Below are 13,777 nucleotides of genomic sequence, written 5' to 3'. Positions count from 1 at the left end.
AAAAAGTTCCACCTACATCAGTACGGCATCAGATCACCAGCCCGTTTCTATTCAGACCATGTTAAAGGCAGCGTTGAAGAAAAACACCATCAATACTTACGTTTGCAAAGTCTGCTTCAACTCTGGTGGCAAGCTATCCTGTAATATCTTATAACAAAATTTTCGGGTGGAGGGCGATTGCTCCAATTCTTTAGAAAAATGACAAAATTCTGTAAACTTCAGTGATGATTCCAAATTATACTAACAGACAAACTGTTATGAATCCTAGCTGACTTTAATGTTACAAGTGTCAGTTTGGGGTGTTTTTGGTAATTTTCTCTAAATCTGAAAGTATGTCAGCTAGAAAGCTGAGGTTTTTACACAATCTTCTTATTAATAACTAAGGGCAGTATATTGACTTTAACTAAATTGAATAATATTTAATATAGTTTATTCAAATTCTTAGGGGTTTGAATATACAGTTGCTCAAAGTGACTCAGATTCCGCTTCCCACAGCTAGCGTAGTGACAGGTGCGAATGAGTCGCACTAAAATCCAAGTGGCTGTTTCTGTCACCCCCAACAGCACCAAAGCTACGAGTCATACGGCAAAGTAGTGCAATAAATGCTATTGCGTATGGACTTGCAATGTAACAGGGGGAGGGGGAGTGCATGAGAGCATGGAGTTGAGCACAACTTCACATGCAGCAAAGGAGTGAGGCTGCAGACTTTAGTCATAAAAATTCTCTGCTTGGCCTGATTTTCCACACATACGTGACACTGTGACGTCATCTGTTCTATTTGGGTGTCCATACCCTGCCAAGTACAGTGTCAATGCACAAACTGTTTCGTACAAACAATCCCCCAGTGTCCTTGGTGAATTAACTGCAACACTTCTTTGTGCAAAGCTTTAGGGATCAATACACTGTACTGTCCACTGTCTGTTTGAACATGAATTACACCTTTCTGTACGACAAGACTATGCCGATGTGCAAAGTATCGGCGCACTACAGACTTCTTTATGCTATTCGTTGAGTGAGGCCAAGATGTGTGAATATACTGGACCAAATGTTCAAATCAGAATCAGCTTCTGTGGCCTGTGCAATTTTCTTGTAGTTCAGTAGAAAAGACTGAAGCACTTCAGAACCCTGAGCATCAATGTGACAACAAGATGCAGCAGAAGCATCAAAGTCTGTATCAGGGCCAATCAGAAGACGTGTAAGTGCATCTGCATTACCGTGTTGAACTGTCGGATGATACACAATCTCGTACTGATATTGAGACAACAGCAAAGCCCATTTTTTGCAATTTTTGGGCAGTTCTTGTCGGATGAAACAAGGATTGCAAAGGCTTGTGATCCGTTACTAAGTAGAATTTTCTGCTGTACAAATAGTGATGGAATTTGGTGTCACCATACACATAGCCAATGCCTCTTTTTCAATTTGTGAGTAGTTATGCTGAGCTTTGGACAACACTTTTGATGCAAAAGCAATAGGTCTGTCTTTACCACCAATTCTGTGTGAAAACACTGCACCGATTCCGTAAGAGAAAGCGTCAACTTGCAATACCACTGGGTTGTCAGGATCAAAGTGAACTAGGCATCGATCACTGAGCAATGCATCTTTAAGTTTTAAAAGCTACTTGGCACTCATCTGTCCAGACAGAGGGAACATTCTTGCAATGCAAGGGATGCAAAGGAGCTGAATTTGTGGAGCATTCAGTGTGAACCGAATATAATAGTTCATTTTGCCTAAAACTAACTGCAATTCTGTGACGTTTCGAGGAACAGGCAAATCTCGTACGGCTAACAAATGTGACTGAAGAGGATGTACACCTTGACTTTTTATGACATGACCAAGACCCTGCAACCCAGGTTTAAAAAAATCACACTTGCACCATGTACAGTTTAGTCCTGCATCAGATAACGCACGAAAAAAAAGAACATAAATTGGCAGTATGTTCTTCAGGTGTGTTACCTGCTACTACAATATTGTCCAAATAGTTTGAACAGTTTGACACTTATGCAGTCAGCTGTTCCAAATACCGTGGAAAAATGGCAGGTGCGGAAGCACTGCCAAAAGGCAAATGCAAATATTTAAACAAGCCCAAATGAGTATTGACTACACACACTTTTTTAGATTCTTCATCATGCAAATCAATTTTTGAAAAAGTAGTGCCCAGTGCCTGATTTGGATGAGATCTTCTGGGCGTGGCAATGGATAAGTATCAGTGACAGTTTGTGGGTTGACTGTGGATCAACACAGAGGCGAATGTGACCTGAAGGTTTGGGGAGCAAACCCAGTGGACTTTCACATTGACTAACTGATATGGGCACAATAACTACGTTATCTTGCATTTCTTTAAGTTCAGCAGCGACTTGGACATGTAATGCAATGGGAACAGTTCTGGCCCAGCAAAATTTCGGTACAGCATTGTCTTTCAGCGTAATATGTGCAAATAACTTGTTATCCTTTTCCTAAACCTTCAGAAAAGAGTTCTGGGAATTCTTTTAGCAAGCTAGCTACACTGTTTTTTTGCATTGAATGCAGACGCTGACAACACATTGTCCTGAATGTTCAAGCCAAACACTTCAAAAGAATCAAGACCAAATATGTTCTTACACTCGCATGATTGTAGCGCTGTAAAAGTCACTGTCCACGGATGTGAGCGATATGTAGCAGGCAGAGTAAATGTTCCGAGAATGGGAATGTCTTGTCCATTATAAGCTGCCGGTTGTGCGCTAGTTTTAGACATGCATGGGGAGCCCAACAGTTTATATGTGGTACGATTCAGCAGTGTGACAGAGGCTCCTGTGTCCAACTGAAATTTCACACATTCCCCTCAAATAAGTAAATGTACAAAAAGTTTGTTTGACTGACGTATCACTTACGAAACTGCTTGCTTGCTAGTTACAGGCCTTGAATATACTGCATTAATGACATGGGACTTTTGATGAGATTTTTGGAGTGGGCCGAATTCTGATGTTTGTTCCGTTGCAAACATATGGATTGTACATGTCCTTTCCTACCACAAGCATAACACTGAGCTTGTTGGGAGGAGCAGTCTTGGCGTTTGTGCCATGAATAACACCCAGGGCAAGACTTAATTCTGTTCGCCTGTGTAGCCACCTGTTTACCAAACTGCTTACGTGGCATGGAAAGTTGTTTACTCACATGGGAACCTCCCCACCGCACCCCAGTCAGATTTAGTTATAAGTTGGCACAGTGGATAGGCCTTGAAAAACTGAACACAGATCAATCGAGAAAACAGGGAGAAGTTGTGTGGAACTATGAAAAAAATAAGCAAAATATACAAACTGAGTAGTCCATGCGCAAGACAGGCAACATCAAGGTTACTCTGAAATCAGGAGCGCCACGGTCTCGTGGTTAGCGTGAGCAGCTGCAGAGCGCGAGGTCCTTGGTTCAAGTCTTCCCTCGAGTGAAAATTTTACTTTTTTTATTTTCGCAAAGTTGTGGTCTGTTCATTCGTTCATTGATGTCTCTGTTCACTATAATAAGTTTAGTGTCTGTGTTTTGCGACCGCACCGCAAAACCGTGTGATTAGTAGACGAAAGGACGTACCTCTCCAATGGGAACCTAAAACATTTGATCGCAAGGTCATAGCTCAACCGATTCCTCCACAGGAAAACACGTCTGATATATTCTGTACGACACTGGTGACGGCATGTGCGTCGCATGACAGGAATATGTTGTCGACCCATCTAACTTGTACACTTGGCGAATGGGTAAAAAGATTCTTCTACCTTGCCCGATTTAGGTTTGCTTGTGGATGTGATAATCACTCCCAAAAAAAGAGATGAAAACATAAACTGCAACAAATGAATGCAACAGTTTCACAGTCGCAGTTTTCCCTGTGCTCTGTCAAAACATGTTTTTAGCGTTTTCAAATTTTTCCATGTGTAGACCGTCAAATCCTGCATATGTCCAAGCAAATCTGAACATGTCCTGGGATTTTGGAGAGTGAAGTTGATTATGTGTGGGCACCTGAACTTTGATAATTGACACACGATCACGTGAACAGTACTGCTCTGTGTACGTGTGCAACTTCGCAAAATAATTGCCTGAAAATAAAAAATTAAACTTTCCACTCGAGGGAAGACTTGAACCAAGGATCTCTCTTTCCGTAGCAGCTCACGCTAACCACGGGACCACGGCACTCCTGAGCTTACATTCTCCTTTATGTTGCCTATCTTGCACATGGACTACTCAGTTTGTATATTTTGCTTATTTTTTTCATAGTTCCACACAACTTCTTCCTGTTTTATCGATTGATCTGTGTTCAGTTTTTCAAGGCCTATCCACTGTGCCAACTTATAACTAAATCTGAGGGGGGTGCGATGGGGAGGTTCCCTTGTCAGTGTGGCTAGTGTACACAGCTGGTGCAGAATGGGGTGATCGTTACTAAGGGACTGAACCCGACAAATAGCTATCTGCTCAAATTTATGAGCCGACAAGGCACCAGAATGCTACTGATCTAATACTTGCACTATCTGCTGAAATGATGGATCGGATTGTTCCAAAACCTGTTCTCTGATTTTGACAACAGGTACATTGTTCATGATCACATCATGCAACATAACGTCTGAATATAAAGCACTGCAAGCGCATTTGAATTTACATTTCCTTGTCATACCCTGCAAATCTGTTATCCATTCGCAATAAGTTTGTTCTGGTGGTTTTTCAATTAAAGAATTGATACCTAGCTGCTACCACAGTCAATTGTTGGTCATAATAGTTAGTTAGGGACTGTACTACTTGGTCGTATGACAGTTCACTCGGAATGGTGTTAAGAAAAAGTTTTTGAATTAATGTGAACACTGTACTTCCTGCCTTTGATAATAGGTAGCGAAGTTTCATAGTACCTGGCACATTGTGGGCGATGACGTGGGGGTGTCAAACTGAGACAACCACCCGAGCCATTCCTCGTCTCGTTCACTAAACTGTCGAAAAGGTGGTGTAGCAGCTGTTGTAGGCGGTGCTTCTTCTGTCAGGCGTGGTGCGTTGGCCAGTAGCTGCTGCATCGTGTTGAGTAATGCAGAAATCTGCTGTGTCTGAAACTAAAACATCTACATTAACTGTGTGACATCTAACGCTTGCGCCTGTGGTGCCAGAGCAGGGAGTGGGACAGGATTGGTGGGCATGTCAGAAGACACAAATGCAACAAAAAGACAAAAATATGTACAAATAAATTTTCTGCAGTGCCCACCTGAAAACACAAATTAGCAAAAACTACAAGAAACTGTTAAAGCAATGTGCACCCCTACAAGGTAAAGACAAGAGAGAATTAAGGTGCCAGCACAAAAAAACACACAAATTTTTGTGGCTGTCAGCATGTAGTTTGTTTGTAACATCTCGTCACCAGTTGTTGGATCATGCCCACTCGTTGTTTATAGGGTGCCTAAAGGATGCTGTGTTCTCAGAATGCTATAAAACAATTCAAGCAAATAACATTAGTAGTTTTATTTCTATAAATCAAATTTACAATACTTAACTTTGGATTTAGAACAAGTGTCGCAAACGATGGGTGACATGCAAACAGTAAATGATATTCTCTATAGACAAAGTCGAAGTAAGCACTTGATACGGGTCACTACAATCTGTTATGCGAGTGCTGGTCTCCAACTGTCCATTGATGTCTGTATATGAACCCGATCTGAGCGGCCGAGGCTGCCAGGAGCGGCGCTTATATTCACTTCGTCATAAGGGCACTCCTTTCGTAGTGCGGTCCTATTCCGTGCACCATTGGCCAACGTCGTTTCACTGCCTTCTCTGGTCTTCAATTCTTCTTCTTCATTCCAGTGCTTGTGTTTACGCCAGAACACTTTTGGTCTGGAATGGTAAGACTCCCATCACTGAACTCATATAGAAGAACAGAGTATCTCAGGGATTGTTTTATGAGTGACAACCTTTTTGCAGTCATAATTAATGATATTGTGACCACTGTGGAATTCACAATCCCTTCATCAGTATTTTTTTGACACCTTTTGCCTATGTTACAGTTCCACACCATTTTGTGTAGCATCAAACACCAACTCCAAGGAGTTATGTGGAAGGTACAAAACTACGCCTGAACCGTGGGTATCAATTTTCTCGTATGAAAACTTGTGCATTTTAGCAGACTCAGGTCTGTGTATCCAAATAGTTAAATTTAAGTAATTAATTACCTGTAGTAGTTGAACAATTCTGATTTTTTAGGCTTTTTTATTTGACAATTCGTAGTCTGGCGGTTGTGTTTTAGTTGAGGTGGTTGCCAGTAGATGTCATCTTTACTGTGTGCAGCTTTGGATACTTGTCAAAAAATGTGCACTTTCAGACTCTCTTCTGTATTGTAATTTAGGCAGTGCTTTCAAAAAAATGGCTACAGTGATCCTGAGTTTGGCATTGAATTTAGCAGCTCAGAAAGTTAAGAAGAATGTGATGTTACTTCATCAGAGACTGAAAGTGATGACATTTCTTCAGTTGAGTGACAAGTGCTCGGCAGTGGTGTGAGAAAAATACACCCACTGTGCTCCAGCCAGCTCCTCCAAGAATTATGGTAACAGGAAACTTGTGAAATGCATGCTTTGACTTCACAGTGAAAAAGAAACTAACAAATGATGTCAGGTTTCAGGATATTTTAGTCAAAGTCCAGTGCGCAAGTATACTCGAGATTTTGTTACTGGTGATCTTCAAAGTTTTGTAACTAATTGTTTTGAGCTTTAAAAGCTGTCTTTATATGTGCATATGTAATGCCATTCACTATAGGATGCTTCTTATTAATAAAAAAAATTGGAAAAAATTCATTACGGTATTATCCTCCAATTCCTTAGCAACACCTCGTAGAGAGCATCTGAGAGCTGAGTTTATAATAGATTTTAGCCTACCTGTACTATGGATTCACTTCTTATGGATCAGTGATACAATCAGTGCTAGGCTTATTAGAGAGAGAGACCAGCAACTGTGTTTTCAGAATTCATCTGATGCCAGACTGCTTTGGTTATTACATTCTGTTCCACAACCAACAGTTCAGACTTTTTATGTGAATTTCTCTAGACCATGTAGACCAGTCCAGTTGCCACTGGAAGCCAGCCTTGGTATTTAACCTAACCTGTTCTGTGGCTCTAAGGAAAACTCTGACTTCACTCTTTCCTGGCACCTAGTTTGTTCAGTTCTCCACAAATGCACCAAGTCAGATGATTCATAGTCAAGGCACCCCCCCCCCCCCCCCTTCCGTTTATTGGCATTTGCTGCTCATCAAGTCCATGTTGGTTAAGCTTTTGGATGCTATAAACAGCAACTTCAACCTAATGTCTGCAGCATGTAGAGTTGATGACTATATATGTACAGCAAGTTGTTCCAGCTTGCCCAGCTAGAAGGCAGCTAGACACCCACAGGCTGGGATGTGCAAGGTTAAGCAAAAAGATGTGTTCAGTCAAGGATGTGGGCTGTAGCCTATGTGACTGTATGCCACCAAAGTACCAGCAGGCAGGGATGGACAAATGACTGGCACTTGTAACAGAATGTGGTGCAGTAGGACTTCATGGGTACAACCTGATCTACACCATTGCAATACTTTGGAACTCCAGCAACTAAAAAATTCCTGTGTACAGCAACTACACGTCCTGCCTGCAAGTGATAGATCAATGTTATTCCCCTGAATATTTTGGTCTCTAACAACAAAGTGTTTTTATTCAGCCCCCACAATTCATGATCAACCATCAGATTCACTAGGACACTGAACCCCTTAAGCAGTTTGTGAAATGATCTTTCTGATATATGTGCTAAGGAAGCAACTACAGGGGTAATACTTGCACTTGCAGTACCATACAGTGACTTATTATCACAACTGACGTACCAAGTAATTTGAAAGCTTGGGATATGGAATTGGAAGCTATCACAACATCCAACAAACTGAAGATAACCAAGGGGTCATCTACGGCATGGCAGACTTCTATCAAAAAAACCACACACACACACATACACATATGCACGCACCATAGTATCCCAATAGATAAGCCAGATCATACTTACCCATGACATCATGTTATGGCAAAAAGTGGAGTGGTACTGACAGTAACGCCTATTCTCAATGAGTGTGACTCTTCCACTTAACTGAAGCGAGAATGAATCCTGTGCATTTCCCAACCTCCTGATACTCAGATGACAGAGAACAGCCAAGGAAGTTGTAAGTTTCGTGAATGAAAGTAAAATTTATTGTCGTATGCAATTTGGCAGATTTAGGGGTGGATATGGAGGGGGCTCTTCTTGCCAGAAAACATATCCTGAGGGGCCTGCAGCTGTGGTCCACCCCAGTACTGACCTTCCCAATATAATTTTTAACTTTTTAAGTTAATAACCCATGTAATTTCTCCTACATTCATTAAGTTTCTCACCACAGTTGAGACAGAATAAATGTTTATTCCATTTAGATGGCTCTTTGTGTATATCCTGTATTGATGTTTATTTGGGATGGATACAGAGGATGTACATGTTACCACAGGTATCAGACCTTGTTGGGAGACCTTGACGGGAGGGGGAAGGTGGCAGCCTGGAGCTGTTTCCAAATTGAAGTCTTCCCTCCTTCCCCCTCCTTTAACTCCCTTAAACTGCTATTTATTCTTATCAACTTGGTGCATTAGAGTAATTAAAAGTGAATGTTGTCAGTAAATCCGTAATGGTATTTACTGTCATGTAAACTTGGCAAATACTAAGCTGGTTTCTTCATTTTTCAACTTGGTAATTAGCTTCACATTTTAATTCCTTGAGTGGAAAATCTATTTAAAGTAGAAAGTTGCATTGCCAGTACTTTAAACTGCAACTTAAGTGCTCTTTTCACGAGCTCAGAAAAATAGAAGCTGTAAAAGAATTCTGTCTCTCCTTAAGATGTTTCTGTTGAGTGAAAGTCCAACTTACTAGCATGGTGACAACTCCCCTTTTAATCATGTGTTCTCATTGATTGACACTACCCAGATATTTACTGCTACAGGTCTGTTTCGCAGCTCATCATGTATCAGCAGCTACATTTTTTGATGTGGCTTTGTACTTTTTAATTACAATTGTAAAATTGAGTCCGGCATTAGCTCCAGATGTTCAGTCTGTCATTGTACTTATTGCCATTGTCCTTTATGGAACACTGCTAAATAGAAAATGATGTGTCAGTTACCACACAACTTTTTCAGCTTTTAGAAATACATTGACACAAAGCTGTCTCCATCTTGAGCAGATCTGACACCTTCTCTTCCATCTTCAAATTCACTAAATCATCAGCAAAGCATAGAGCTGATGTGATGAGCAGCCTTTCTACACTGTTGACAGTTTGCTTAAACATTTCAGTGTAGAATGAATCTTCCAGTCTGCAGCAGGATGTGTGCTGTTGTGAAACTTTGTGACGGATCAAAAATAGTTTTATTCTTCCAGGAAGTTTCACAGTAGTGTACATTCCACTGCAGAGTGGTAGAGTCATTCTGAAAACAGTTCCCGAAGTTCTATCCTAAATGATTTCCTTTATTCTAAGACTGCCAGCCCGCAAGGTATCCAGGAGAACATCTGTGAAATTTGGAAAACGGAGGATAGGTCTGGCAGAAGTAAGTAAAGCTGTGATGGTGGGTAATGAGTCTTGCCTGTATAACTCAGTTGGTAAGAATATTGCCCACAAAAGAAAAGGTTCCAGGTTTGAATCCCTGCCTGACACACAGTTTTGATCTGTCAGGCAGTTTCATCTCGGTGTGGTTTAGCTTTGTGTTCACCTGACCTTCCTGTCCACTGCAGTTGCACAGAAGTTAAGGCAATGACTTGTCTTCAGGAGGAGTGGAGCTCAAATCATCATTCAGTCATGCTTATTAGGTTTTCTGTGGTTTGCTAGGACAGATTAGCTGAATTCTTTCACAATCCCTGCATTAAGGCAATGACGAGTTTCTTCATCCTTTTTGCAGATGAACTGATGTTTCATCTCTGACTGAATAGTCTGTCTGGAGATTTTAATAGATTGTCAGTGTAATTGGCTCATCCATTCATTTCATTGTCATTTTTTTAGTAGCCAGTCAACCTTAAACTCTTATGGTAATTGTTTAGGATATTTCCATTACCTTTCCTGTTATTTCAGTAATATACTGTTTATTAACATTGTATTAATGACCTTAGAATTTTTGTAACAGGTTTTCAGTGTGTAGGTGTTTGTGAGTGTTGGGCAGCAAGTGACATTTTGAACAAGGATATTACATAGCTATCAAAAAAATTTTAGATTTTATAATAACACGCATCTCTAGGTATTTTATTAGGATGCTGGTAATTTTGTCGCTGAGTATTCCTTTACAAAATTATTGTAATTTGATACTGCAGAGTGTGAAAATTCTAATATTACTCTGTTTGGCCATCATGTTCTCTTTGTTTTACAAACACTAATGCTTGTACAGACACCAAAAGTGTTTTAAGTCACAAAATCATCATTCTGAGTGTGGAATTTCTGATTAGTGTGTCATAATTAAAAAATCTTCAAGTGAAAAATCCTTTGTCAGTAGAAATCCAAAACTGTGTTAGTCATATCTTGCTGAACTTAAAGAAAACCTTATACATCAAATGAAGAGCAGAACAGAAAGTTTGTAACAACAGTGCCTTGCTAACAACTTGTGCTTGAAATATTTTTGTTTGCTATATGTAAAAAGCATGGAGTGTGACTTTATCCCTTATGTAAAAATTGAAATGTCTGTTAGGAAACTGGAAGTATAACTAATGACTACAGCTGCAATACTATCTACATTCTGTGTATATGCTTGTATTAAACGTTGCTATTTGCAAGAAGATCGGTTATCATACAGCCACATCACATACTTTGAGAGAGAGAGAGAGAGAGAGAGAGAGAGAGAGAGAGAGAGAGAGAGAGAGGGGGGGGGGGGGGGGGGAGCGTTTGTTTGCTTCCAGATAAATATCTATATCGTCATCATCATCATCATCATCATCTTGGACAGTTTTCAGCCTCTGGCTGGGTCTGTATGGAACACAGGCTTCTCCATTGTCTTCTGTCTTGCCACCAACTCCCCGTCTTCACCTTGGTCCACTCTTCTCCCTTCTTTTGGACGCATTCCTCTACTCCTTTCAGCCATCTGTCTCTCGGTCTTCCTCTTGGTCGCATTCCTTTCAGTTTCATCTCGTGTATCCTCCTGAGTATCCTCTTCTCCTCCATTCTCTTAACGTGTCCATACCATCTCAGATTTGATTTCTCTATCTCCTCTTGTAATGGTTTCACCTTCATTAACTCTCTGAGATGGATTAAAAGAGGAGGTGAAGAGAATAAGTGATAGGATGATGATGACCAAAACATCACTCAAGGGGATGACCATAGAGATGATACGAGTGTAAGCACCGCAGGTGGGTTGCACTTCTGAGGAGAAGCAAGATTTTGAAGAGGAAATGCAGAAACAGATGGGAAGGAAGAATATGATAGTAATGGGGGATTTGAACGCACACATTGGAAGAGAAAGACAAGGCTGCAAAAGTGTGCTTGAACCAGAGCTCCCTAAATAAGGAAGGTGAAAGACTGTTGGAGTTTTGTCAAAGAAATAGCTTGCTTCCTTCTTGGTTCAGGAAAAGAGAGAGCCACAACATTACCTGGTACAGTCAAGACTTAAAGAGAAAGTCAATAGTTGACTACTTCCTGAATGATAGTGAGATGAATAGGAACATCATTGACATCAGAGGCCTTGGATAGTGACCACCGTTTGCTGGTAATGAGAGGGACGAAGGATAATAAAGGGACAGAAAACCAGGAAAGACGTATAAGGGCATGGAAGTTGAAGGAGGAAGAAAGCAGGCTACAGTACCTACAAGTAGTAAAGGAAAGTATCCCAAAGGATGAACCAAAAACGGTAGAAGAGGAATGGTGGTAGATTCAAGGGAATGTTAGTAAGTGCGGTGGAAGCAATATGTGGGAGGACAAGCAATAAAAAGATATGGAAAGAAACACCCTGGTGGAATGATAAAGCGAAGGATATAGTACAGAAGACGAATAGAGCCTTTAGGGTATGGTTCCAGAAGAGAACAGTAGAGACAAGAGAAGAGTATCAGGTGAGAAAGAAAGAAGCAAAAAGAGTGGTGATGGAGGAAAGAAGAAAGTGGATGGAACAGTGGACCAGGATGATGAAGGAGGATAGTGAAGGTTAAAAAAGGTGAAAAGGTGTTATATGGGATGATTAAAAGTAAGGGGAAGAACGGTATGACAGATTATGCTCGAATGGTGAGCAAAAGTGGACAATATGTAAAGAATAAGGAGGAACTCAAGAATATGTGGAAGGAGTATTTTGAAGGACTCCTGATCCCAAATGGAGAACTGGATGAGGAGGAACAAGCCGAGGAGAGAAAAAAAAAAGAGGAGGAGCAGCAAATAGAAAAAGACCTTACATGGGGAGAAGTGGAAGAGACATTGGGCAAGATGAAGGGAGGGAAGTCACCAGGTCTGGATGAGCTAAGTGCGGAGATGGTGATAGCAGCAGGAGAAGTGGGGATACAATGGCTATATCGAGTAATAAAAATTGTGTGGAGACAGAAGATGATCCCAGAAGACTGGAAGAAGGGAATAATTGTCCTGATCTTTAAGAAGGGAAACAGAAAAGAGTGCAAGAACTATCGGGGGATAACATTGATGAGTCATTGTGCAAAGATTTTTGAGAAAATTTTGGAAGCACGAATTCGGGCAAAATTAGAAGGAAGAATGAGAGAAGAGCAACATGGCTTCAAAACAGGAAGGTCCACAGTGGATCTAAGTTTTGCTGTGAGATAACTGCAGGAACAGCACTATGAATATGGAATAGATCTACTAATGACCTTTGTGGATATTGAAAAAGTGTATGATAGTGTACATAGAAGCAAAGTGTTGAAAGCCCTGGAGAACAGAGTAGTAGCAAAACAGATTATTTGGAGGATAAGGGAAATGTACCATGGAAGTGTGAGCACCATAAGTAAAATTCCTGTTTCACTGCCCTTCCTGGTGTTGCAAATTTAATGGCCAGAAGTGTATTATTGCTTTTCTACCAGGTGTACCGGTATGAAATGAGCGTTTTTTTGTGAAAATGAAACACTAATTTTGAATTGAAAAGTAAAAACATTTTATTTAAAGTACTGACCATTGCTTTCTATACGTTTTGACCACCTTTCTTGCAATTTGTGGACACCACACCAATAGAAATGTTCGTCTTTTGAAGCAAGCCAATCAGACACACAATTTTCAACTTCTTCTTAGGAATCAAAGTGTTCCTCAGCCAATGCGTGTCCCATTGATGAAAACAAATGGTAGTCGGAAGGGGCCAAGTCTGGTGAATACAGTGGGTGGGGTAGCAGCTCCCAGCCAAGTGTTTTGATTGTATCCTGAACCAGTTTTGCTTTGTGTGCAGGTGCATTGCCGTTAAAAAAAAAAATACTTTGCCATGTCTTCTGGCCCATTCTGGTCTTTTTTCGATCAATGCATAGTCCAAATTGATCATTTGTTGTCTGTAGCGATTAGTATTCACAGTTTCACCAGGTTTTAGAAGCTCATGATACACCACACCTTTCTGATCCCACCAGACACAGAGCATTGTCTTCTTGCCGAATCGATCTGGTTTTGCAGTCAATGTTGATGGTTGTCCCGGATTAACCCATGATTTTTCCCATTTAGGATTCTTAAAAGAGAGCCATTTTTCATCTCCAGTAAGAATTCGATGCAAAATTGATTTTCTTTCATGTCTTTGAAGCAAAATTTGACAAATGGTTTTTCGGTTTTCCATCTGTATTTCGTTCAATTCATGTGACACCCATTTTCCACACTTTTGGA

General features: G+C 40.6%; 1 protein-coding gene across 1 annotated transcript in view; it reads left to right on the top strand.

Moving 5' to 3' along the window:
* The window catches only part of LOC124556452 (kinesin-like protein KIF3A), a 122,591-nt gene that overhangs the window by 37,002 nt on the left and 71,812 nt on the right, over positions 1-13,777 (top strand). The gene's annotated exons all lie outside the window — the stretch shown is intronic.

Source organism: Schistocerca americana, chromosome X (assembly GCF_021461395.2).
Source record: "Schistocerca americana isolate TAMUIC-IGC-003095 chromosome X, iqSchAmer2.1, whole genome shotgun sequence".
NCBI lineage: Eukaryota > Metazoa > Arthropoda > Insecta > Orthoptera > Acrididae > Schistocerca > Schistocerca americana.
This window is presented reverse-complemented; position numbering and strand designations above follow the sequence as displayed.